At 50.8% G+C, this 25004-nt stretch overlaps 1 protein-coding gene across 3 annotated transcripts in view; it reads left to right on the top strand.

The window, feature by feature from the left end:
• The window catches only part of LOC116950053 (sialate:O-sulfotransferase 2), a 232344-nt gene that overhangs the window by 67059 nt on the left and 140281 nt on the right, over positions 1 to 25004 (top strand). Inside the window, exons 1-2 of one of the 3 annotated variants that reach the window (XM_076072577.1) lie at positions 22482 to 23784; positions 24141 to 24386. The exons of 1 other annotated variant lie outside the window; for it this stretch is intronic. The gene's annotated coding sequence lies outside the window, so the exon portion shown is untranslated. Of the gene's footprint in view, positions 1 to 22481; positions 23785 to 24140; positions 24387 to 25004 lie in introns of those variants that run through there. One more of the 3 variants, XM_076072578.1, reaches the window with a different exon arrangement.

Here is a 25004-nt window from a genome sequence, read left to right as displayed (position 1 = left end):
GTAGAGACAGTGAGACAAGTTTGTAGAGACAGTGAGACAAGTGTGTGGAGACAGAGAGACAAGTGTGTGGAGACAGAGAGACAAGTGTGTGGAGACAGAGAGACAAGTGTGTGGAGACAGAGAGACAAGTGTGTAGAGACAGTGAGACAAGTTTGTGGAGACAGTGAGACAAGTGTGTGGAGACAGAGAGACAAGTGTGGAGACAGTGAGACAAGTGTGTGGAGACAGACAGACAAGTGTGGAGACAGAGAGACAACTGTGTGGAGACAGAGAGACAAGTGTGTGGAGACAGAGAGACAAGTGTGTGGAGACAGAGAGACAAGTGTGGAGACAGAGAGACAAGTGTGTGGAGACAGTGAGACAAGTGTGGAGACAGAGAGACAAGTGTGTGGAGACAGAGAGACAAGTGTGTGGAGACAGAGAGACAAGTGTGGAGACAGAGAGACAAGTGTGTGGAGACAGTGAGACAAGTGTGTGGAGACAGAGAGACAAGTGTGTGGAGACAGAGAGACAAGTGTGTGGAGACAGTGAGACAAGTGTGTGGAGACAGAGAGACAAGTGTGTGGAGACAGAGAGACAAGTGTGTGGAGACAGAGATACAAGTGTGGAGACAGAGAGACAAGTGTGTAGAGACAGTGAGACAAGTGTGTGGAGACAGAGACACAACTGTGTGGAGACAGAGAGACAAGTGTGTGGAGACAGTGAGACAAGTGTGGAGACAGAGAGACAAGTGTGTAGAGACAGTGAGACAAGTTTGTGGAGACAGTGAGACAAGTGTGTGGAGACAGAGAGACAAGTGTGTGGAGACAGAGAGACAAGTGTGGAGACAGAGAGACAAGTGTGTGGAGACAGAGAGACAAGTGTGTAGAGACAGTGAGACAAGTTTGTGGAGACAGTGAGACAAGTGTGTGGAGACAGAGAGACAAGTGTGTGGAGACAGAGAGACAAGTGTGTGGAGACAGTGAGACGAGTGTGGAGACGAGAGACAAGTGTGTAGAGACAGTGAGACAAGTTTGTGGAGACAGTGAGACAAGTGTGTGGAGACAGAGAGACAAGTGTGTGGAGACAGAGAGACAAGTGTGTGGAGACAGAGAGACAAGTGTGTGGAGACAGAGAGACAAGTGTGTAGAAACAGTGAGACAAGTTTGTGGAGACAGTGAGACAAGTGTGTGGAGACAGAGAGACAAGTGTGGAGACAGTGAGACAAGTGTGTGGAGACAGAGAGACAAGTGTGGAGACAGAGAGACAACTGTGTGGAGACAGAGAGACAAGTGTGTGGAGAAAGAGAGACAAGTGTGTGGAGACAGAGAGACAAGTGTGGAGACAGAGAGACAAGTGTGTGGAGACAGTGAGACAAGTGTGGAGACAGAGAGACAAGTGTGTGGAGACAGAGAGACAAGTGTGTGGAGACAGAGAGACAAGTGTGGAGACAGAGAGACAAGTGTGTGGAGACAGTGAGACAAGTGTGTGGAGACAGAGAGACAAGTGTGTGGAGACAGAGAGACAAGTGTGTGGAGACAGTGAGACAAGTGTGTGGAGACAGAGAGACAAGTGTGTGGAGACAGAGAGACAAGTGTGTGGAGACAGAGATACAAGTGTGGAGACAGAGAGACAAGTGTGTAGAGACAGTGAGACAAGTGTGTGGAGACAGAGAGACAACTGTGTGGAGACAGAGAGACAAGTGTGTGGATACAGTGAGACAAGTGTGGAGACAGAGAGACAAGTGTGTAGAGACAGTGAGACAAGTTTGTGGAGACAGTGAGACAAGTGTGTGGAGACAGAGAGACAAGTGTGTGGAGACAGAGAGACAAGTGTGGAAACAGAGAGACAAGTGTGTGGAGACAGAGAGACAAGTGTGTAGAGACAGTGAGACAAGTTTGTGGAGACAGTGAGACAAGTGTGTGGAGACAGAGAGACAAGTGTGTGGAGACAGAAAGACAAGTGTGGAGACAGTGAGACAAGTGTGTGGAGACAGAGAGACAAGTGTGGAGACAGAGAGACAACTGTGTGGAGACAGAGAGACAAGTGTGTGGAGACAGAGAGACAAGTGTGTGGAGACAGAGAGACAAGTGTGGAGACAGAGAGACAAGTGTGTGGAGATAGTGAGACAAGTGTGGAGACAGAGAGACAAGTGTGTGGAGACAGAGAGACAAGTGTGTGGAGACAGGGAGACAAGTGTGTGGAGACAGAGACAAGTGTGTGGAGACAGAGAGACAAGTGTGTGGAGACAGAGAGACAAATGTGTGGAGACAGAGAGACAAGTGTGTGGAGACAGTGAGACAAGTGTGTGGAGACAGAGAGACAAGTGTGTGGAGACAGTGAGACAAGTGTGTGGAGACAGGGAGACAAGTGTGTGGAGACAGAGAGACAAGTGTGTGGAGACAGTGAGACAAGTGTGTGGAGACAGATAGACAAGTGTGTGGAGACAGAGAGACACGTGTGTGGAGACAGAGAGACAAGTGTGTGGAGACAGAGATACAAGTGTGTGGAGACAGATAGACAAGTGTGTGGAGACAGTGAGACAAGTGTGGAGACAGAGAGACAAGTGTGCAGAGACAGTGAGACAAGTTTGTGGAGACAGTGAGACAAGTGTGTAGAGACAGAGAGACAGGTGTGGAGACAGAGAGACAAGTGTGTGGAGACAGAGAGACAAGTGTGTAGAGACAGTGAGACAAGTTTGTGGAGACAGTGAGACAAGTGTGTGGAGACAGAGAGACAAGTGTGTGGTGACAGAAAGACAAGTGTGTGGAGACAGAGAGACAAGTGTGGAGACAGAGAGACAACTGTGTGGAGACAGAGAGACAAGTGTGTGGAGACAGAGAGACAAGTGTGTGGAGACAGTGAGACAAGTGTGGAGACAGAGAGACAAATGTGTGGAGACAGAGAGACAAGTGTGTGGAGACAGTGAGACAAGTGTGTGGAGACAGAGAGACAAGTGTGTGGAGACAGAGAGACAAGTGTGTGGATACAGAGAGACAAGTAGGTTGAGACAGAGAGACAAGTGTGTGGAGACAGAGAGACAAGTGTGTGGAGACAGAGAGACAAGTGTGTGGAGACAGAGAGACAAGTGTGTGGAGACAGAGAGACAAGTAGGTTGAGACAGAGAGACAAGTGTGTGGAGACAGAGAGACAAGTGTGTGGAGACAGAGAGACAAGTGTGTGGAGACAGAGAGACAAGTGTGTGGAGACAGTGAGACAAGTGTGTGGAGACAGAGAGACAAGTGTGTGGAGACAGAGAGACAAGTGTGGAGACAGAGAGACAAGTGTGTGGAGACAGAGAGACAACTGTGTGGAGACAGTGAGACAAGTGAGTGGTGACAGTGAGACAAGTGTGTGGAGACAGTGAGACAAGTGTGTGGAGACAGAGAGACAAGTGTGTGGAGACAGTGAGACAAGTGTGTGGAGACAGAGAGACAAGTAGGTTGAGACAGAGAGACAAGTGTGTGGAGACAGAGAGACAAGTGTGTGGAGACAGAGAGACAAGTGTGTGGAGACAGAGAGACAAGTGTGTGGAGACAGAGAGACAAGTGTGTGGATACAGAGAGACAAGTAGGTTGAGACAGAGAGACAAGTGTGTGGAGACAGAGAGACAAGTGTGTGGAGACAGAGAGACAAGTGTGTGGAGACAGTGAGACAAGTGTGTGGAGACAGAGAGACAAGTGTGTGGAGACAGAGAGACAAGTGTGGAGACAGAGAGACAAGTGTGTGGAGACAGAGAGACAACTGTGTGGAGACAGTGAGACAAGTGTGTGGTGACAGTGAGACAAGTGTGTGGAGACAGTGAGACAAGTGTGTGGAGACAGAGAGACAAGTGTGTGGAGACAGTGAGACAAGTGTGTGGAGACAGAGAGACAAGTAGGTTGAGACAGAGAGACAAGTGTGTGGAGACAGAGAGACAAGTGTGTGGAGACAGAGAGACAAGTGTGTGGAGACAGAGAGACAAGTGTGTGGAGACAGAGAGACAAGTGTGTGGAGACAGAGAGACAAGTGTGTGGAGACAGAGAGACAAGTGTGTGGAGACAGAGAGACAAGTGTGTGGAGACAGAGAGACAAGTGTGTGGAGACATAGAGACAAGTGTGTGGAGACAGAGATACAAGTGTGGAGACAGAGAGACAAGTTTGTAGAGACAGTGAGACAAGTGTGTGGAGACAGTGAGACAAGTGTGTGGAGACAGAGAGACAAGTGTGTGGAGACAGAGGGACAAGTGTGTGGAGACAGAGAGACAAGTGTGTGGAGACAGAGAGACAAGTGTGGAGACAGAGAGACAAGTGCGTGGAGACAGAGAGACAACTATGTGGAGACAGAGAGACAAGTGTGTGGAGACAGTGAGACAAGTGTGTGGAGACAGAGAGACAAGTGTGGAGACAGAGAGACAAGTGTGTGGAGACAGTGAGACAAGTGTGGAGACAGAGAGACAAGTGTGTGGAGACAGAGAGACAAGTGTGTGGAGACAGAGAGACAAGTGTGGACACAGTGAGACAAGTATGTGGAGACAAAGAGACAAATGTGTGGAGACAGAGAGACAAGTGTGGAGACAGAGAGACAAGTGTGTGGAGACAGAGAGACAAGTGTGGAGACAGATAGACAAGTGTGTAGAGACAGAGAGACAAGTGTGGAGACAGAGAGACAAGTGTGGAGACAGATAGACAAGTGTGTAGAGACAGAGAGACAAGTGTGTGGAGACAGAGAGACAAGTGTGTGGAGACAGAGAGACAAGTGTGTGGAAACAGAGAGACAAGTGTGTGGAGACAGAGAGACAAGTGTGTGGAGACAGAGAGACAAGTGTGTAGAGACTGGGAGACAAGTGTGTGGAGACAGAGAGACAAGTGTGTGGAGACAGAGAGACAAGTGTGTGGAGACAGAGAGACAAATGTGTGGAGACAGAGAGACAAGTGTGGAGACAGAGAGACAAGTGTGTGGAGACAGAGAGACAAGTGTGTGGAGACAGAGAGACAAGTGTGTGGAGACAGAGAGACTAGTGTGTGGAGACAGAGAGACAAGTGTGTGGAGACAGAGAGACAAGTGTGTGGAGACAGAGAGACAAGTGTGAAGAGACAGAGAGACAAGTGTGTGGAGACAGATAGACAAGTGTGTGGAGACAGAGAGACAAGTGTGTGGAGACAGAGAGACAAGTGTGGAGACAGAGAGACAAGTGTGTGGAGACAGAGAGACAAGTGTGTGGAGACAGAGAGACAAGTGTGGAGACAGAGAGACAAGTGTGTGGAGACAGAGAGACTAGTGTGGGGAGACAGAGAGACAAGTGTGTTGAGACAGAGAGACATGTGTGGAGACAGAGAGACAAGTATGTGGAGACAGTGAGACAAGTGTGTGGAGACAGTGAGACAAGTGTGTGGAGACAGAGAGACAAGTGTGTGGAGACAGAGAGACAAGTGTGTGGAGACAGTGAGACAACTTTGTTGAGACAGTGAGACAAGTGTGTGGAGACAGAGAGACAAGTGTGTGGAGACAGAGAGACAAGTGTGTGGAGACAGTGAGACAAGTGTGGAGACAGAGAGACAAGTGTGTGGAGAGAGATAGACAAGTGTGTGGAGACAGATAAACAAGTGTGTGGAGACAGTGAGACAAGTGTGTGGAGACAGAGAGACAAGTGTGTGGAGACAGAGAGACAAGTGTGTGGAGACAGATAGACAAGTGTGTGGAGACAGTGAGACAACTGTGTGGAGACAGAGAGACAAGTGTGGAGACAGTGAGACAAGTGTGTGGAGGCAGAGAGACAAGTGTGTGGAGACAGAGAGACAAGTGTGGAGACAGTGAGACAAGTGTGTGGAGACAGAGAGACAACTTTGTGGAGACAGAGAGACAAGTGTGGAGACAGAGAGACAAGTGTGTGGAGACAGAGAGACAAGTGTGTGGAGACAGAGGGACAAGTGTGTGGAGAGAGATAGACAAGTGTGTGGAGACAGATAAACAAGTGTGTGGAGACAGAGAGACAAGTGTGTCGAGACAGAGAGACAAGTGTGTGGAGACAGGGAGACAAGTGTGTGGAGACAGTGAGACAAGTGTGTGGAGACAGAGAGACAGGTGTGTGGAGACAGAGAGACAAGTGTGTGGAGACAGAGAGACAAGTGTGTGAAGACAGAGACAAGTGTGTGGAGACAGTGAGACAAGTTTGTGGAGACAGAGAGACAAGTGTGTGGAGACAGAGAGACAGGTGTAGAGACAGAGAGACAAGTGTGTGGAGACAGAGAGACAAGAGTGTGGAGACAGAGAGACAAGTGTGGAGACAGTGAGACAAGTGTGTGGAGACAGTGAGACAAGTGTGTGGAGACAGGGAGACAAGTGTGTGGAGACAGTGAGACAAGTGTAGAGACAGAGAGACAAGTGTGTGGAGACAGGGAGACAAGTGTGTGGAGACATAGAGACAAGTGTGTGCAGACAGGGAGACAAGTGTGTGGAGACAGAGAGACAAGTGTGTGGAGACAGAGAGACAAGTGTGGAGACAGAGATACAAGGGTGTGGAGACAGAGAGACAAGTGTGTGGAGACAGAGAGACAAGTGTGTGGAGACAGTGAGACAACTGTGTGGAGACAGAGGCAAGTGTGTGGAGACAGAGAGAGAAGTGTGTGGTGACAGAGAGACAAGTGTGTGGAGACAGAGAGACAAGTGTGTGGAGACAGAGAGACAAGTGTGTGGAGACAGAGAGACAAGTGTGGAGACAGAGAGACAAGTGTGTGGAGACAGAGAGACAAGTGTGTGGAGACAGAGAGACAAGTGTGTGGAGACAGTGAGACAAGTGTGTGGAGACAGAGAGACAAGTGTGTGGAGACAGTGAGACAAGTGTGTGGAGACAGTGAGACAAGTGTGGAGACAGAGAGACAAGTGTGGAGACAGAGAGACAAGTGTGTGGAGACAGAGAGACAAGTGTGTGGAGACAGAGAGACAAGTGTGTGGAGACAGTGAGACAAGTGTGTGGAGACAGAGAGACAAGTGTGTGGAGACAGTGAGACAGGTGTGTTGAGACAGAGAGACATGTGTGTGGAGACAGAGAGACAAGTGTGTGGAGACAGTGAGACAAGTGTGTGGAGACAGAGAGACAAGTGTGTGGAGACAGAGAGACAAGTGTGGAGACAGAGAGACAAGTGTGTGGAGACAGTGAGACAAGTGTGGAGACAAAGAGACAAGTGTGTGGAGACAGTGAGACAAGTGTGTGGAGACAGGGAGACAACTGTGTTGAGACAGAGAGACAAGTGTGTGGTGACAGAGGGACAAGTGTGTGGAGACAGAGAGACAAGTGTGGAGACAGAGAGACAAGTGTGTGGAGACAGAGAGACACGTGTGTGGAGACAGAGAGACAAGTGTGTGGAGACAGAGAGACAAGTGTGTGGAGACAGTGAGACAAGTGTGTGGAGACAGTGAGACAAGTGTGGAGACAGAGAGACAAGTGTGTGGAGACAGAGAGACAAGTGTGTGGTGACAGAGAGACAAGTGTGTGGAGACAGAGAGACAAGTGTGTGGAGACAGTGAGACAAGTGTGGAGACAGAGAGACAAGTGTGGAGACAGAGAGACAAGTGTGTGGAGACAGGGAGACAAGTGTGTGGAGACAGGGAGACAAGTGTGTGGAGACAGTGAGACAAGTGTGTGGAGACAGAGAGACAAGTGTGTGGAGACAGAGAGACAAGTGTGGAGACAGAGAGACAAGTGTGTGGAGACAGTGAGACAAGTGTGGAGACAAAGAGACAAGTGTGTGGAGACAGTGAGACAAGTTTGTGGAGACAGTGAGACAAGTGTGTGGAGACAGGGAGACAACTGTGTTGAGACAGAGAGACAAGTGTGTGGAGACAGAGGGACAAGTGTGGAGACAGAGAGACAAGTGTGTGGAGACAGAGAGACAAGTGTGTGGAGACAGAGAGACAAGTGTGTGGAGACAGATAGACAAGAGTGTGGAGACAGGGAGACAAGTGTGTGGAGACAGTGAGACAAGTGTGGAGACAGAGAGACAAGTGTGGAGACAGAGAGACAAGTGTGTGGAGACAGGGAGACAAGTGTGTGGAGACAGGGAGACAAGTGTGTGGAGACAGTGAGACAAGTGTGTGGAGACAGAGAGACAAGTGTGTGGAGACAGAGAGACAAGTGTGGAGACAGAGAGACAAGTGTGTGGAGACAGTGAGACAAGTGTGGAGACAAAGAGACAAGTGTGTGGAGACAGTGAGACAAGTTTGTGGAGACAGTGAGACAAGTGTGTGGAGACAGGGAGACAACTGTGTTGAGACAGAGAGACAAGTGTGTGGAGACAGAGGGACAAGTGTGGAGACAGAGAGACAAGTGTGTGGAGACAGAGAGACAAGTGTGTGGAGACAGAGAGACAAGTGTTTGGAGACAGATAGACAAGAGTGTGGAGACAGGGAGACAAGTGTGTGGAGACAGGGAGACAAGTGTGTGGAGACAGAGAGACAAGTGTGTGGAGACAGGGAGACAAGTGTGTGGAGACAGAGAGACAAGTGTGTGGAGACAGGGAGACAACTGTGTTGAGACAGAGAGACAAGTGTGTGGAGACAGAGAGACAAGTGTGTGGAGACAGAGAGACAAGTGTGGAGACAGAGAGACAACTGTGGAGACAAAGAGACAAGTGTGTGGAGACAGAGAGACAACTGTGGAGACAGAGAGACTAGTGTGTGGAGACAGAGAGACAAGTGTGTGGAGACAGTGAGACAAGTGTGTGGAGACAGAGAGACAAGTGTGTGGAGACAGAGAGACAAGTGTGTGGAGACAGTGAGACAAGTGTGTGGAGACAGAGAGACAAGTGTGTGGAGACAGTGAGACAAGTGTGGAGACGGAAAGACAAGTGTGGAGACAGAGAGACAAGTGTGTGGAGACAGGGAGACAAGTGTGTGGAGACAGGGAGACAAGTGTGTGGAGAAAGTGAGACAAATGTGTGGAGACAGAGAGACAAGTGTGTGGAGACAGTGAGACAAGTGTTTGGAGACAGAGAGACAAGTGTGTGGAGACAGAGAGACAAGTGTGTGGAGACAGAGAGACAAGTGTGTGGAGACAGAGAGACAAGTGTGTGGAGACAGAGAGACAAGTGTGTGGAGACAGAGAGACAAGTGTGTGGAGACATAGAGACAAGTGTGTGGAGACAGAGATACAAGTGTGGAGACAGAGAGACAAGTTTGTAGAGACAGTGAGACAAGTGTGTGGAGACAGTGAGACAAGTGTGTGGAGACAGAGAGACAAGTGTGTGGAGACAGAGGGACAAGTGTGTGGAGACAGAGAGACAAGTGTGTGGAGACAGAGAGACAAGTGTGGAGACAGAGAGACAAGTGCGTGGAGACAGAGAGACAACTATGTGGAGACAGAGAGACAAGTGTGTGGAGACAGTGAGACAAGTGTGTGGAGACAGAGAGACAAGTGTGGAGACAGAGAGACAAGTGTGTGGAGACAGTGAGACAAGTGTGGAGACAGAGAGACAAGTGTGTGGAGACAGAGAGACAAGTGTGTGGAGACAGAGAGACAAGTGTGGAGACAGAGAGACAAGTGTGTGGAGACAGTGAGACAAGTGTGGACACAGTGAGACAAGTGTGTGGAGACAAAGAGACAAATGTGTGGAGACAGAGAGACAAGTGTGGAGACAGAGAGACAAGTGTGTGGAGACAGAGAGACAAGTGTGGAGACAGATAGACAAGTGTGTAGAGACAGAGAGACAAGTGTGGAGACAGAGAGACAAGTGTGGAGACAGATAGACAAGTGTGTACAGACAGAGAGACAAGTGTGTGGAGACAGAGAGACAAGTGTGTGGAGACAGAGAGACAAGTGTGTGGAAACAGAGAGACAAGTGTGTGGAGACAGAGAGACAAGTGTGTGGAGACAGAGAGACAAGTGTGTAGAGACAGGGAGACAAGTGTGTGGAGACAGAGAGACAAGTGTGTGGAGACAGAGAGACAAGTGTGTGGAGACAGAGAGACAAATGTGTGGAGACAGAGAGACAAGTGTGGAGACAGAGAGACAAGTGTGTGGAGACAGAGAGACAAGTGTGTGGAGACAGAGAGACAAGTGTGTGGAGACAGAGAGACTAGTGTGTGGAGACAGAGAGACAAGTGTGTGGAGACAGAGAGACAAGTGTGTGGAGACAGAGAGACAAGTGTGAAGAGACAGAGAGACAAGTGTGTGGAGACAGATAGACAAGTGTGTGGAGACAGAGAGACAAGTGTGTGGAGACAGAGAGACAAGTGTGGAGACAGAGAGATAAGTGTGTGGAGACAGAGAGACAAGTGTGTGGAGACAGAGAGACAAGTGTGGAGACAGAGAGACAAGTGTGTGGAGACAGAGAGACTAGTGTGGGGAGACAGAGAGACAAGTGTGTTGAGACAGAGAGACATGTGTGGAGACAGAGAGACAAGTGTGTGGAGACAGTGAGACAAGTGTGTGGAGACAGTGAGACAAGTGTGTGGAGACAGAGAGACAAGTGTGTGGAGACAGAGAGACAAGTGTGTGGAGACAGTGAGACAAGTGTGTTGAGACAGTGAGACAAGTGTGTGGAGACAGAGAGACAAGTGTGTGGAGACAGAGAGACAAGTGTGTGGAGACAGTGAGACAAGTGTGGAGACAGAGAGACAAGTGTGTGGAGAGAGATAGACAAGTGTGTGGAGACAGATAAACAAGTGTGTGGAGACAGTGAGACAAGTGTGTGGAGACAGAGAGACAAGTGTGTGGAGACAGAGAGACAAGTGTGTGGAGACAGATAGACAAGTGTGTGGAGACAGTGAGACAACTGTGTGGAGACAGAGAGACAAGTGTGGAGACAGTGAGACAAGTGTGTGGAGGCAGAGAGACAAGTGTGTGGAGACAGAGAGACAAGTGTGGAGACAGTGAGACAAGTGTGTGGAGACAGAGAGACAACTTTGTGGAGACAGAGAGACAAGTGTGGAGACAGAGAGACAAGTGTGTGGAGACAGAGAGACAAGTGTGTGGAGACAGAGGGACAAGTGTGTGGAGAGAGATAGACAAGTGTGCGGAGACAGATAAACAAGTGTGTGGAGACAGAGAGACAAGTGTGTCGAGACAGAGAGACAAGTGTGTGGAGACAGTGAGACAAGTGTGTGGAGACAGTGAGACAAGTGTGTGGAGACAGAGAGACAGGTGTGTGGAGACAGAGAGACAAGTGTGTGGAGACAGAGAGACAAGTGTGTGAAGACAGAGACAAGTGTGTGGAGACAGTGAGACAAGTTTGTGGAGACAGAGAGACAAGTGTGTGGAGACAGAGAGACAGGTGTAGAGACAGAGAGACAAGTGTGTGGAGACAGAGAGACAAGAGTGTGGAGACAGAGAGACAAGTGTGGAGACAGTGAGACAAGTGTGTGGAGACAGTGCGACAAGTGTGTGGAGACAGGGAGACAAGTGTGTGGAGACAGTGAGACAAGTGTAGAGACAGAGAGACAAGTGTGTGGAGACAGGGAGACAAGTGTGTGGAGACATAGAGACAAGTGTGTGCAGACAGGGAGACAAGTGTGTGGAGACAGAGAGACAAGTGTGTGGAGACAGAGAGACAAGTGTGGAGACAGAGATACAAGGGTGTGGAGACAGAGAGACAAGTGTGTGGAGACAGAGAGACAAGTGTGTGGAGACAGTGAGACAACTGTGTGGAGACAGAGGCAAGTGTGTGGAGACAGAGAGAGAAGTGTGTGGTGACAGAGAGACAAGTGTGTGGAGACAGAGAGACAAGTGTGTGGAGACAGAGAGACAAGTGTGTGGAGACAGAGAGACAAGTGTGGAGACAGAGAGACAAGTGTGTGGAGACAGAGAGACAAGTGTGTGGAGACAGAGAGACAAGTGTGTGGAGACAGTGAGACAAGTGTGTGGAGACAGAGAGACAAGTGTGTGGAGACAGTGAGACAAGTGTGTGGAGACAGTGAGACAAGTGTGGAGACAGAGAGACAAGTGTGGAGACAGAGAGACAAGTGTGTGGAGACAGAGAGACAAGTGTGTGGAGACAGAGAGACAAGTGTGTGGAGACAGTGAGACAAGTGTGTGGAGACAGAGAGACAAGTGTGTGGAGACAGTGAGACAGGTGTGTTGAGACAGAGAGACATGTGTGTGGAGACAGAGAGACAAGTGTGTGGAGACAGTGAGACAAGTGTGTGGAGACAGAGAGACAAGTGTGTGGAGACAGAGAGACAAGTGTGGTGACAGAGAGACAAGTGTGTGGAGACAGTGAGACAAGTGTGGAGACAAAGAGACAAGTGTGTGGAGACAGTGAGACAAGTGTGTGGAGACAGGGAGACAACTGTGTTGAGACAGAGAGACAAGTGTGTGGTGACAGAGGGACAAGTGTGTGGAGACAGAGAGACAAGTGTGGAGACAGAGAGACAAGTGTGTGGAGACAGAGAGACACGTGTGTGGAGACAGAGAGACAAGTGTGTGGAGACAGAGAGACAAGTGTGTGGAGACAGTGAGACAAGTGTGTGGAGACAGTGAGACAAGTGTGGAGACAGAGAGACAAGTGTGTGGAGACAGAGAGACAAGTGTGTGGTGACAGAGAGACAAGTGTGTGGAGACAGAGAGACAAGTGTGTGGAGACAGTGAGACAAGTGTGGAGACAGAGAGACAAGTGTGGAGACAGAGAGACAAGTGTGTGGAGACAGGGAGACAAGTGTGTGGAGACAGGGAGACAAGTGTGTGGAGACAGTGAGACAAGTGTGTGGAGACAGAGAGACAAGTGTGTGGAGACAGAGAGACAAGTGTGGAGACAGAGAGACAAGTGTGTGGAGACAGTGAGACAAGTGTGGAGACAAAGAGACAAGTGTGTGGAGACAGTGAGACAAGTTTGTGGAGACAGTGAGACAAGTGTGTGGAGACAGGGAGACAACTGTGTTGAGACAGAGAGACAAGTGTGTGGAGACAGAGGGACAAGTGTGGAGACAGAGAGACAAGTGTGTGGAGACAGAGAGACAAGTGTGTGGAGACAGAGAGACAAGTGTGTGGAGACAGATAGACAAGAGTGTGGAGACAGGGAGACAAGTGTGTGGAGACAGTGAGACAAGTGTGGAGACAGAGAGACAAGTGTGGAGACAGAGAGACAAGTGTGTGGAGACAGGGAGACAAGTGTGTGGAGACAGGGAGACAAGTGTGTGGAGACAGAGAGACAAGTGTGTGGAGACAGAGAGACAAGTGTGGAGACAGAGAGACAAGTGTGTGGAGACAGTGAGACAAGTGTGGAGACAAAGAGACAAGTGTGGAGACAGTGAGACAAGTTTGTGGAGACAGTGAGACAAGTGTGTGGAGACAGGGAGACAACTGTGTTGAGACAGAGAGACAAGTGTGTGGAGACAGAGGGACAAGTGTGGAGACAGAGAGACAAGTGTGTGGAGACAGAGAGACAAGTGTGTGGAGACAGAGAGACAAGTGTTTGGAGACAGATAGACAAGAGTGTGGAGACAGGGAGACAAGTGTGTGGAGACAGGGAGACAAGTGTGTGGAGACAGAGAGACAAGTGTGTGGAGACAGGGAGACAAGTGTGTGGAGACAGAGAGACAAGTGTGTGGAGACAGGGAGACAACTGTGTTGAGACAGAGAGACAAGTGTGTGGAGACAGAGAGACAAGTGTGTGGAGACAGAGAGACAAGTGTGGAGACAGAGAGACAACTGTGGAGACAAAGAGACAAGTGTGTGGAGACAGAGAGACAACTGTGGAGACAGAGAGACTAGTGTGTGGAGACAGAGAGACAAGTGTGTGGAGACAGTGAGACAAGTGTGTGGAGACAGAGAGACAAGTGTGTGGAGACAGAGAGACAAGTGTGTGGAGACAGTGAGACAAGTGTGTGGAGACAGAGAGACAAGTGTGTGGAGACAGAGAGACAAGTGTGTGGAGACAGTGAGACAAGTGTGTGGAGACAGAGAGACAAGTGTGTGGAGACAGTGAGACAGGTGTGTTGAGACAGAGAGACATGTGTGTGGAGACAGAGAGACAAGTGTGTGGAGACAGTGAGACAAGTGTGTGGAGACAGAGAGACAAGTGTGTGGAGACAGAGAGACAAGTGTGGTGACAGAGAGACAAGTGTGTGGAGACAGTGAGACAAGTGTGGAGACAAAGAGACAAGTGTGTGGAGACAGTGAGACAAGTGTGTGGAGACAGGGAGACAACTGTGTTGAGACAGAGAGACAAGTGTGTGGTGACAGAGGGACAAGTGTGTGGAGACAGAGAGACAAGTGTGGAGACAGAGAGACAAGTGTGTGGAGACAGAGAGACACGTGTGTGGAGACAGAGAGACAAGTGTGTGGAGACAGAGAGACAAGTGTGTGGAGACAGTGAGACAAGTGTGTGGAGACAGTGAGACAAGTGTGGAGACAGAGAGACAAGTGTGTGGAGACAGAGAGACAAGTGTGTGGTGACAGAGAGACAAGTGTGTGGAGACAGAGAGACAAGTGTGTGGAGACAGTGAGACAAGTGTGGAGACAGAGAGACAAGTGTGGAGACAGAGAGACAAGTGTGTGGAGACAGGGAGACAAGTGTGTGGAGACAGGGAGACAAGTGTGTGGAGACAGTGAGACAAGTGTGTGGAGACAGAGAGACAAGTGTGTGGAGACAGAGAGACAAGTGTGGAGACAGAGAGACAAGTGTGTGGAGACAGTGAGACAAGTGTGGAGACAAAGAGACAAGTGTGTGGAGACAGTGAGACAAGTTTGTGGAGACAGTGAGACAAGTGTGTGGAGACAGGGAGACAACTGTGTTGAGACAGAGAGACAAGTGTGTGGAGACAGAGGGACAAGTGTGGAGACAGAGAGACAAGTGTGTGGAGACAGAGAGACAAGTGTGTGGAGACAGAGAGACAAGTGTGTGGAGACAGATAGACAAGAGTGTGGAGACAGGGAGACAAGTGTGTGGAGACAGTGAGACAAGTGTGGAGACAGAGAGACAAGTGTGGAGACAGAGAGACAAGTGTGTGGAGACAGGGAGACAAGTGTGTGGAGACAGGGAGACAAGTGTGTGGAGACAGAGAGACAAGTGTGTGGAGACAGAGAGACAAGTGTGGAGACAGAGAGACAAGTGTGTGGAGACAGTGAGACAAGTGTGGAGACAAAGAGACAAGTGTGTGGAGACAGTGAGACAAGTTTGTGGAGACAGTGAGACAAGTGTGTGGAGACAGGGAGACAACTGTGTTGAGACAGAGAGACAAGTGTGTGGAGACAGAGGGACAAGTGTGGAGACAGAGAGACAAGTGTGTGGAGACAGAGAGACAAGTGTGTGGAGACAGAGAGACAAGTGTTTGGAGACAGATAGACAAGAGTGTGGAGACAGGGAGACAAGTGTGTGGAGACAGGGAGACAAGTGTGTGGAGACAGAGAGACAAGTGTGTGGAGACAGGGAGACAAGTGTGTGGAGACAGAGAGACAAGTGTGTGGAGACAGGGAGACAACTGTGTTGAGACAGAGAGACAAGTGTGTGGAGACAGAGAGACAAGTGTGTGGAGACAGAGAGACAAGTGTGGAGACAGAGAGACAACTGTGGAGACAAAGAGACAAGTGTGTGGAGACAGAGAGACAACTGTGGAGACAGAGAGACTAGTGTGTGGAGACAGAGAGACAAGTGTGTGGAGACAGTGAGACAAGTGTGTGGAGACAGAGAGACAAGTGTGTGGAGACAGAGAGACAAGTGTGTGGAGACAGTGAGACAAGTGTTTGGAGACAGAGAGACAAGTGTGTGGAGACAGTGAGACAAGTGTGGAGACGGAAAGACAAGTGTGGAGACAGAGAGACAAGTGTGTGGAGACAGGGAGACAAGTGTGTGGAGACAGGGAGACAAGTGTGTGGAGACAGTGAGACAAATGTGTGGAGACAGAGAGACAAGTGTGTGGAGACAGTGAGACAAGTGTTTGGAGACAGAGAGACAAGTGTGTGGAGACAGAGAGACAAGTGTGTGGAGACAGTGAGACAAGTGTGTGGAGACAGTGAGACAAGTGTGTGGAGACAGTGAGACAAGTGTGTGGAGACAGGGAGACAAGTGTGTGGAGACAGGGAGACAAGCCCGGACATACAAAACAGACGGTCCGACGAACAGACAGACTCGGGCACAAGTGAACATTCAGAACCCACAGAAGTGAACGCGCTGGACCGCGAGAGTGACAGAGGCACTCTCCCACCCTGCCTCTCGCACTCGCTCCCCCACATCTCACTCGCTCCCTCTCTCTCATCCCGTCCCTCCCCTCTCTCTCATCCCCTCTCTCTCTCTCTCACCGCCGTCCCTCCCCTCCCTCTCTCCCTCGCTCTCTCTCTCTCACCCCGTCCCTCCCCTCCCTCTCTCCCTCGCTCTCTCTCTCTCACCCCGTCCCTCCCCTCCCTCTCTCCCTCGCTCTCTCTCTCTCACCCCCGTCCCTCCCCTCCCTCTCTCCCTCGCTCTCTCTCTCTCACCCCGTCCCTCCCCTCCCTCTCTCCCTCGCTCTCTCTCTCTCACCCCGTCCCTCCCCTCCCTCTCTCCCTCGCTCTCTCTCTCTCTATCTCCCCCGTCCCTCCCCTCCCTCTCTCCCTCGCTCTCTCTCTCCCCGGCCCCCACGATTCACGCTCTCCGCCGCCGCGTGAATTCTCGCGTTCGATGGCGTCGCCTTCTCCAAATAGCCGAGCCCTTCTCACGCATCGTGACCACGGCCTATAGCCCATAGATCCCCATCACGGTGGGGGGGAGAGGGAGGGCGGGGTCTGTAGGGGGAGGGGCGAGGGGGGAGAGAGGAAGGTTGAGGGGGGGGGCCACGGTGGCTGGAAGATGTTAACTACCTCGCCTTGCATGCGGGAGGTCGTGGGTTCGATCCCGACCCCTGACGCCTGCTGTATAGTTGGAGGTTGCGTCTCTCTCTCTCCCTCATCGTCATCACGGTGGCAGGAAGATGTTAACTACCTCGCGTGGTACACGGGAGGTCGTGGGTTCGATCCCGACTCCTGACGCCTGCTGTATAGTTGGAGGTTGCGTGTCTCTCTCTCTCTCTCATAGTCATCACGGTGGCTGGAAGATGTTAACTACCTCGCCTGGTACACGGGAGGTCGTGGGTTCGATCCCGACCCCCTGACGCCTGCTGTATAGTTGGAGGTTGCGTGTCTCTCTCTCTCTCTCTCTAATCGTCATCACGGTGGCTGGAAGATGTTAACTACCTCGCCTGGTACACGGGAGGTCGTGGGTTCGATCCCGACCCCCTGACGCCTGCTGTATAGTTGGAGGTTGCGTGTCTCTCTCTCTCTCTCTAATCGTCATCACGGTGGCTGGAAGATGTTAACTACCTCGCGTGGTACACGGGAGGTCGTGGGTTCGATCCAGACCCCCTGACGCCTGCTGTATAGTTGGAGGTTGCGTGTCTCTCTCTCTCTAATCGTCATCACGGTGGCTGGAAGATGTTAACTACCTCGCCTGGTACACGGGAGGTCGTGGGTTCGATCCCGACCCCCTGACGCCTGCTGCGACCTCTCCGGCTTTTCCCCTCCGCATTTAGAACCGGCGTCACGCGTTCAGAGTATTTGGCTGAAATAAATGTCCACGTGATAAGCCCACTTCGTTGAGCTATTATTATTATTATTTGTGGCCAGGTCGCTTCTGAAAAATAAGCTGTGATAGCTCAGTGGAGTCTTACTTGGTAAAAAAATAAATAAAAAGTGTGACGAGAGAATGACAAGGGATGGAAGATGGATGGGGAGAGACGTCAAGACTGTTCTAGATTTCGGGATGGTTGGCTGTTTCAGATTTTCATCAGCTGGAAGATATTCCTAACTGGATTCGAGCATATTTCGCATTAATATTACACGTGGTGCATGCGTGTGTGTTCATTTACAATGGGCAGTGGTGTAGTAGTTAGCACAGTGCGTTACGTATGTATGTCTCTTTAACACGTAGGCTTTCGCGACCAGCATTATTCATAATAAAGGTTTTTAGGGTTAGATCGCGTTACTTAGAAATGTGTCGTAACCCTCCACCACCCGACACGGCCAATCAGCAAAAAAGTATCACGTTGACAAAAGACAATTATTTCACTACTTTAGCCCACCGGTGTGTTCAAGAGTGAATCCACAACATTTACAGTTTGAATACGACGTTTCGCTGGTTATTACATCCAGCATCATCGGGCAATTCTCCAGAATGGTTATTATGAATGTATGTATGTCTGTTGAACTTCTTTCGCACCGTACGTCACAAACCGTGCTTAACGGAGCTCGCATGAAGAGGGAGGGAGGGAGGGAGATGGAGAGGGGTCTGAGCATGGATGGCAGGAGGAAAGCGTGAGTTGGGCATGGCTGTTTATAGATTTCCATCAGGTAGAACCACGGGGAAGATGGAGCGGGGAGGGGAGGGGGTAGATTGGGGGGATGCGGGGAGAGGGATGGGGTAGATGGGGGGGGGGTGGTGGCGGGGAGAATGACTTCGACTTGCACGGAGGTAGGGAGGGGATGGTGGAGAGTCTGCGACGACGAGGAGAGATGAGAGAGGTGGAGAGAGAGAGAGAGAGGACCAACAATTGCAGGCGAAGGGGGCGGGCAGGGAGATGCAACTGGAGGAGATGCGGGGTGGGGTGGGGGGTGAGAATGGAGACGTGGTGTCGGAGGCGAAAACAGTGGAGACGTGGAGAGAGGAAAGAAGATCTGAGAGCGAGGAGAAGAGAGGAGATGACAGAAGATGGAAGATGAGATGGGGAGCGGCGGGGGAGGGGAAAGAACAGGAGCTGGAGGGGGAGGGGGGGGGCAATGGTTGGTAGAGAAGACGAGAAATTCGGCCGGGGCCTTTTAAATCGAGAAGGGTTCTGATAGCCGGGGGCGCAAAGAGTGGGGGGGGGGGGCTTTGTGGGGCGGTGTGGAGAAGGTGGGGGTGGGGGGCTTTTGTATGGGGTCACAAGTCCCCTTGGGTCCCCTTAGCTGCACGATTTCACGGAGTGATTTGTGAAGCACCGTGCGCGTGTGTGTGGTGACCGCTCTGTTAAAGGGCCTGCGGGGAGCAGTGACGAGGTTGGTTTGCACGGTGCAACACACAGACCGGGCTACTGAGGTTCACGTCCAGGCCACGGATAACATCAGTTGCGCGAGTTGGCATACTGCATGGGTATTGTGTGTGTGTGCGTGTGCGAATCAAGCGCTCCGTGATGCACCGCCTTTAAGGACCCTCACTGACCAGAGTGGTGAAGTATGGTCAAACACCCCCCCCCCCCACCTCACAACCCACTCCATGCATGGGCGGGACGGCTGGGGAGGATGCCTTCATCATCCAGCAGTGGATTGACAAACACAAGACCTGTCAATGTAGACACCGTACATTTGCACAGAGACTCAGAAACCTGCGCGCATCTTCGTAAACAACGCAACGCATTCGTCAATGACGGCGGGGCCTTCAAATTAGAACAAATGTACATTAGGCGACGTTTCGGACAATGGCCCTTCTTCGTAGCACACAAACGGAGGCTATTACCCCGAAACGTTACGTATTCGACGGTTTTTTCCCCCCTATTGAAGATAACATGATAATTATCCAAGATGCATTTCGCGGATTTCAAATTATGAATCTCAAAGGGCTGTAGTTTCATAGTTTAGTTTTCATAGTTTTCATTTATTTGGTATAGCCCTGTGAGCCATTCGGCTCTTGAATCGGGTGCAACCGCAACAAACAAACAAAAAACATGAACAAGAAAACATCTTAAAGTGACTTTGTGACTATGTGCAAACAGAAAATCCAGGAAAAAAAAAACATCAAAATATTCCTGTACAACGCAGGTCCACAAAAATGAACAACCAAATAAAAATTTTAACGATGACAACACCGAGCTCAAAAATAAAACCCCATCAGAATAACAATAAAACCAAAGCTACAGCGAGAAGCGTTATCGGCGGATCCCTTGGAAGCCACGACAATAAGGCGAAAAGAAGTGGTTCAAAATATGTCACAATCTGCATTAAATCCAATCAATTGGCTAATGCACAAATGCATTGGGTTGTTCGACGTCGTCGTCGTCGTCGTTAATGCAGCAGCAACAGCAGCAGCGGGCATCGCCGAATACTTTGGTCAACAGAGACTCGCAGACCTACTGAGCCACGGACCTCGGGGTTGCACACCCGTCCGGGGTTTGACACCCCCCGTTCGCGTCGTCTGTGCTAGGGTGGCAATCGACGATGTTGTGGCCGTGATCGTGACCGGTGGCGTTGAGCTTCGTTTCAGAAGCGCACTGCACCGTTCTGCGTAGTGCTGACCGAGCAATAAAACTGTGGACACATTTTATTTTTTATTTTATTTTACCAAGTAAGGCCCACCGAACTAAATATCGCTTTTTCAGATTGCGATCTCGCCACAAATGATGGCTCAACGAAGTGGCTTATCGCGTGGAACTTGATGGCAACCAACTATTTTCAACGCTGTGTTGTTCATTCTGAATGTGGGGGGGGAAACCCGGAGGACCCGGAGAAAAAATCCACGCGACCACGGGGAGAGACACGCAAACTCAAAAATGTACAGCAGGCGTCAGCCGACGTTGCTGCAACGTTAGGCAACGTTGGGCCAACATTGGGCCAACATTGGGAACAACCGCATTCCAGCGTCGGCATGTTAGCTGGGTATGCATGTCCGAGTTTGATCTATAAAAAGGTTGAAGCGCTTTCCATACCCGCGGATTATACAGCTATAGTACAAAATCGATTCGGTTACCTTCTTATATGTTCCTCCATATAATTTATATACTGTATATAGAATATGGAATATTGTCCACAACGACGCTAACAACATGCAGAGAGACCCATGCTGACCATGCACTTATACAGACTTATAGAACTCCATAAGTTGAATTGTGATCATTCTGGGCAGGCGAATCGATTAAGATTCAATTTTTATTTGCGTACTCGTGTCGATGTTTTTGTTTCGTCTCATCCGTCTCGTTTGAATTGTTGTTGTGTTCATTTTATTAAAAATCCCACCACCAACACCGCGAACACAACAAACAAAAAACTCGCGTGTAGCCTTAATAGACTTTTGGGACAAGTCCTGTGAGCGAGTAGCACTCATGAAGGCCATAACGGTACACGAGGCTGGCCGGGATGGCCAGCACCACGCCCGGCCGCTTTTGTCTCTCTCGTGGCGATGCTTACTACACAACATCGCACCAGGTACCTTATTGAAGGCTGAGTCGACCTAGGCGAGGCCCAGGACCACGACCGCCACCCCACTTGCAATCCCTCTATTACGCATGCGCTGTAGACTTGCGCCCTCTGCCGGCCAAGTGTAAGTTGCAGTCAATGCGCTCACGTGAGTGTGGTTGCATTTGCGTCTTTGTCTTTGTCTGCGTGTGTGTGTATGTGTGTGTATGTGTGTGTCTGTGTGTATGTATGTGTGTGTATCTGTGCGTGTGTGTATGTATGTGTGTGTCTGTGTGTATCTGTGCGTGTGTGTATGTATGTATGTGTGTGTCTGTATTGTATGTATGTGTGTATCTGTGCGTGTGTGTATGTATGTGTGTGTCTGTGTGTATCTGTGCGTGTGTGTATGTATGTGTGTGTCTGTGTGTATGTATGTGTGTGTCTGTGTGTATGTATGTGTGTGTCTGCGTGTGTGTATGTATGTGTGTGTCTGCGTGTGTGTATGTATGTGTGTGTCTGCGTGTGTGTATGTTTTGTGTGTCTGTGTGTGTGTCTGTGTGTGTCTGCGTTTGTGTATGTATGTGTGTGTCTGCGTGTGTGTCTGCGTGTGTGTATGTAATGTGTGTGTCTGCGTGTGTGTATATATGTGTGTGTCTGCGTGTGTGTATGTATGTGTGTGTCTGCGTTTGTGTATGTACGTGTGTATCTGCGTGTGTGTATGTATGTGTGTGTCTGCGTCTATGTATGCATGTGTGTGTCTGCGTTTGTGTAAGTTTGTGTGTGTCTGCGTGTGTGTATGTATGTGTGTGTCTGCGTTTGTGTATGTTGTGTGTGTATGTATGTGTGTGTCTGCGTGTGTGTATGTATGTGTGTGTCTGCGTTTGTGTATGTTGTGTGTGTATGAATGTGTGTGTCTGAGTTTGTGTATGTATGTGTGTGTCTGCGTGTGTGTATGTATGTGCGTGTCTGCGTGTGTGTATGTTGTGTGTGTCTGTGTGTGTATGTCTTTGTGTGTATGTATGTGTGTGTCTGCGTGTGTGTATTTCGTGTGTGTCTGTGTGTATGTCTGTGTGTGTATGTATGTGTGTGTCTGCGTATGTGTATGTATGTGTGTGTCTGCGTGTGTGTATGTTGTGTGTGTATGTATGTGTGTGTCTGCGTGTGTGTATGTTGTGTGTGTGTGTGTATGTCTGTGTGTGTATGTATGTGTGTCTGCGTGTGTGTATGTTGTGTGTGTCTGCGTGTGTATGTTGTGTGTGTCTGTGTGTGTATGTATGTGTGTGTCTGCGTGTGTGTATCTATGTGTGTGTCTGTGTGTGTGTATGTATGTGTGTGTATGTATGTGTGTGTCTGTGTGTGTTGGGTGAGCGGTAGTGTAGCGGCTAGCGCGCTGCGGTGGCCCGAGTTTGATTCCCGCTCGGTGACGATTATTGAAACCGGTCCTGGGCCTCGACTCAGCCTCAAATGAGTACCTGGTGCGGTGTGTAAACATCGCCAGTGGGGAGACAAAGGCGGTCGGACGTACCGTTCCAACCTTCATAGGTGCTACTCGCTAATAGCACTTTCCACAATAGTCTGTGAAGGCTATACGGGCATCTTTGTCTCTGTATGTGCGTGTGTTTATGTGTAGGGGGTTAGCGCGCTGCGTTACGAACCAAGCGATGCGATATCAATTCCCGCTCACGGCCACCAACACCGGTGACAATTTTCTCTCCCCTAGGTCGATTCAGCCTCAAATGAGGACCTGGTGCGGTGCGTAAAAATATCGCCACTGGGGAGACAAAGACGGCCGGGCGTGGTGCTGACCACCTACCCCCTCGTGTACCGTGCCGGCCTTCATAGTTGCTCCTAGCTGACAGCACTTGCCCCTACAGTCGCTTAAGGCTATTCGGGGGGATCTTTGTCGTTGTATGCATATGTCGACTCAAATCTGTCGGTGTGTAAAAACATCGCCACTGGGGAGACAAAGACGGCCGGGTGTGGTTGCTGGAAACCCACCCCCCCGTGTACGGTGCCGGCCTTCATAGTTGCTCCTAGCTATCAGCACTTGTTAATGTGTTGTATCTGTATGAACGTGTGTGCGTGTGGAGCGGTGGCGCAGTGCTTAGCGCACTGCGTTACGAACAGCGAGACCCGAGTTAGATTCCCAAATATTCAAAAGCGGTCCCCTTGGCTTTTCCCTCGGTCGACTCAGCCTTCAACGAGTACCTGGCGCTGTGCGGTTCTCTCTGCTGCACCCCCTGATGAAGCCGCGTTGACCTTAATCGGCGCTCGCGCGTAGCAGCGCATGCCTCTCTTATCGCGCCGAATTTCGCACCTACATCTCCGTTCTCTCCCACATCCATCTCCATCACTCCCTTAGCCTCTCTCCCTCGCTCGCTCTCTCTCTCTCTCCTATCCCATTATTGCTCCTTCCATCCCCTCCCTCTCTCTTTCATCCCCCTCGCGATCCACACCCCCACTCCCAGACACCCCCTCCCGCCTTCACTCTTTCAGTCTCTCTCTCTCACTCTCTCGTGTGTGTGTGTCTCTCTCTCTCTCTCTCCCGGCTGCACACACACACAGAGCGTGAGCGCTCAACGGCGCCGCGAATTCATCGGCGCCGTTGATCCTCTGGCAACATCACACGCGAGCGCGCTCACTCACTCGCATCATTATCAGCGCCGTCACCTACATCATCATCGTCGTCGCCGTCCTCAACATCGCCATCATCTCAGCGCTCTACGACGGAGGACAGAGGAAGGTCTGTTATTTTTATTTATTTATTCTCTCTCGCTTCCTTCGAACGATTTTCATTCCCTCTCGCCTCATCACCTCGCAACTCGCCCCCCTCCCCCCTGTCTTTTTTTTTATTCGTCCGAGCGTGTGCGTCCGTCCGCGCTATCGCTCTCGTCTGACCGTCCGCTTGTGCGTCGGTCCACGCGCGCGCACACACACACACACGCGCGCGCGCTCGTAAGCCACACACCCACGTAAGTCACGAACGCACACGCAGACACACACAGACGACACACGCAGACGACACACGCAGACACACGCGCACGCTAGGAAGCGCTTGCCGCCTCGAATCTGTTCGTCTGTACGGCGGCTCTGACCTAGCCGCCTTCATCCACGGGAATATTCGGAGCCGGGCTCTCTCGCTCGCTCGCTCGCTCTCTCGAGGAGGCGTACGGAAAGAGAGGAGAGAGTGAGAAGAGCGAGGAGAGAGAGAGAGGAAAGAGAGGAGAGAGCTCAGCGTCCAAGGCTCGGCTAGAATCCTTCAACTGCCTCGCTCGGCGACTTCCTCGACCGCCGTCTCTGCGCTCGCAATGCACTGAGTGGAGCGGATACCCCGCGGCGTGCGAGGTGAGTGAGCGGGCGGGTGAGTGGGTGAGTGAGTGAGTGGGTGAGTGAGTGGGTGGGTGAGTGAGTGGGTGAGTGAGTGGGTGGGTGAGTGGATGAGTGAGTGAGTGAGTGGGTGATGGAGGGAGGGAGTGGGTGAGTGAGTGGGTGAGTGGGTGACGGATGGAGAGAGGGAGTGGGTGAGTGAGTGGGTGAGTGAGTGAGTGAGTGGGTGAGTGGGTGAGGGATGGAGAGAGGGAGTGGGTGAGTGAGTGGGTGAGTGAGTGGGTGAGTGAGTGGGTGAGTGAGTGAGTGGGTGAGTGATGGAGGGAGGGAGTGGGTGAGTGAGTGGGTGAGTGGGTGACGGATGGAGAGAGGGAGTGGGTGAGTGAGTGGGTGAGTGAGTGAGTGAGGGATGGAGGGAGGGAGTGGGTTAGTCAGTGAGTGAGTGGGTGAGGGATGGAGAGAGGGAGTGGATGAGTGAGTGGGTGAGTGAGTGAGTGGGTGAAGGATGGAGGGAGGGAGTGGGTTAGTCAGTGAGTGAGTGGGTGAGGGATGGAGAGAGGGAGTGGATGAGTGAGTGGGTGAGTGAGTGAGTGGGTGAAGGATGGAGGGAGGGAGTGGGTTAGTCAGTGAGTGAGT

This window comes from Petromyzon marinus, chromosome 38, assembly GCF_048934315.1.
Source record: "Petromyzon marinus isolate PM22_M1 ecotype Great Lakes invasive population chromosome 38, UKy_Petmar_22M1.pri1.0, whole genome shotgun sequence".
NCBI classification, from domain to species: domain Eukaryota; kingdom Metazoa; phylum Chordata; class Hyperoartia; order Petromyzontiformes; family Petromyzontidae; genus Petromyzon; species Petromyzon marinus.
The sequence above is the reverse complement of the archived record's forward strand: the minus strand, read 5'-3'. Positions and strand labels throughout refer to the sequence as shown.